The 2,267-nt window shown below is 42.3% G+C and overlaps 1 non-coding gene across 1 annotated transcript; it reads left to right on the forward strand.

Annotated features, from left to right (window-relative positions):
- Positions 1-475: 475 nt before the first annotated feature.
- LOC136321455 (U2 spliceosomal RNA) lies at positions 476-666 on the forward strand. The gene has a single exon (XR_010728685.1). It is a non-coding gene; the product is annotated as a U2 spliceosomal RNA (small nuclear RNA).
- Positions 667-2,267: the final 1,601 nt, after the last annotated feature.

Consider the following 2,267-nt stretch of genomic DNA (forward strand, 5'->3'; position numbering starts at 1 on the left):
TTAGTTTTGTTATCAAGTAACACTAAAGATTATTGCTGGTGTTAAAACCATTTTATTTTATTTATTTGTGACAGAGACAGAGAGAGACAGAGAGAAGAACAGACAGGAAGGGAGAGAGATGAGAAGCATCAATTCTTCGTTGCGGCACCTTAGTTTCTCAGTGATTGCTGTCTCATATGTGCCTTGACGGGGGGGGGGGCCTACAGCACCGAGTGACCCTTGTTCAAGCCAGTGACCTTGGGTTTAAGCTGGTGAGCCTTGCTCAAATCAGATGAACCCATGCTCAAACTGGTAACCTTGGGGTTTCGAACCTGGGTCCTCCACATCCCAGTCTGATGCTCTATCCACTGCGCCACCACCTGGTCAGGCCTGTTAAAACTATTTTAAATGAGTCCCAGCATTTTTATCTCCCTGATGATGCATTCAATTCAACTCCAAAAATATGTGCTGAATGATTATTATATATCAAGAAATGATCACTTCTCAGCCTTTTAGTTAATATCTGTTTTAGAATAGATATCGTTCTTATCAGTTTAACATCTGATAGGTTCTCTGAGGACAACATATTAAATGGATTTTTGGAGCAAGGAGAAGAAATTAGTTTGCTCTGTCCACAACACACATGGACCCAATATTGCAGTACCTCCTGAGAATGGTACATTTCCTCGGGAACAAAAATACAAAAAGATTGACACTTTTCAAGGATGTTATGATCTTTAGTGGACAGGAAGGGACAAAGTGTTTCTAGAGCATAAGGAAAAAAAGTAATTCAGGTTTATTGCCACTACTACCATAGGTCCTTATTTCCTATGGATGGATAACAGTAGCGATCTCCTAACTTATCTCCTTACTCCCATTTCAGGCTGCTATCCAATCAACTCACTACCAGGTAAATTTTCGGGGGGGGGGGGAGTATTTTTCTGAAGTAAGAAGCGAGGAGGCAGAGAGACAGACTCCCGCATGTACCCAACCAGTATCCACCTGGAATGCCCACGAGGGGGCAATGCGGTGCCCATCTGGGGTGTTGCTCTGTTGCAACCAGAGTCATTCTAGCACCTGAGGTGGAGGCCATGGAGCCATCCTTAGCACCCGGGCCAACTTTGCTTCAATGGAGCTTTGGCCATGAGAGGGGAAGAGAAATCGAGAGAGAAAGGAGGGGGGAAAGGTGGAGAAGTAGATGGGTGCTTCTCCTGTGTACCCTGGCTGGGAATCGAACCTGGGACTTCCACATGTTGGGCCGATGCTCTACCTCTGAGCCAACCAGCCAGAGCCTAAATCTTTTTTTTTTAATTTGAATTTATTGAGGTGACATTGATTAATAAAATTATATAGGTTTCAGGTGTACAATTGTATAATACATCATCAGTAAATTGTATTGTGTGTTTACCACCTGAATTCTCCTTCCATTTATTCCCCCTTTACCCTCTTTTACCTCCTCCTCCCCCCAGTAAATCTTCTTAACATACAGTTTGGATCATGTTTTCAAAAGCTCAATACCAACTTTGCCTTGACATTCTTTACTTTTTACAACACGGCCTCAATCAAACTTTCAACCTTATCTCTCAAACAAGCCAGACAACTCCCTTGCTCAAACATGTCCCATGTTTTCCTTCCTCCATATTACTCACAGTGTTCCCTAATTTGGAGTGCCCTACCTCATTCCTGCCTATAAAATATAAACTCCTTCACGTGGCCTTACTGAGTTTCCCACCAGATATGAGATCTCCCTTCTCCTATTTCATTTCCACTGTCCTTACAGATTTTCATATTTTGTGTCATTTATGGGCCCTGTTTTGGGTTGTGGGCAAGCATTATCAGACGAGATCGGGCATGTTCAGGGTAGTATGGCCGTAGACGGCAAGCATTATCTATTTCACTTTTTTATATTTCCTCTAGTTCAGGAGTCGGGAACCCTTTTGGCTAAGAGAGCCATGAACGCCACATATTTTAAAATGTAATTCCATGAGAGCCATACAACGACCTGTGTACGTTACACATTATCCAATAAAATTTTGGTGTTGTCCTGGAGGACAGCTGTGATTGGCTCCAGCCACCCGCAACCATGAAATGAATGGATTGTAATACATGAGAACGTTTTATATTTTTAACGTTATTATTATTTTTATTAAAGATTTGTCTGCGAGCCAGATACAGCCATCAAAAGAGCCACATCTGGCTCGCGAGCTATAGGTTCCCGACCCCTGCAGCCTAAAAATGTTTACTAGAATGCTTATTTTAGTGTCTATACTCTGGCTTTGTTAGTTTTT

This window comes from Saccopteryx bilineata, chromosome 1 (assembly GCF_036850765.1).
Source record: "Saccopteryx bilineata isolate mSacBil1 chromosome 1, mSacBil1_pri_phased_curated, whole genome shotgun sequence".
NCBI lineage: Eukaryota > Metazoa > Chordata > Mammalia > Chiroptera > Emballonuridae > Saccopteryx > Saccopteryx bilineata.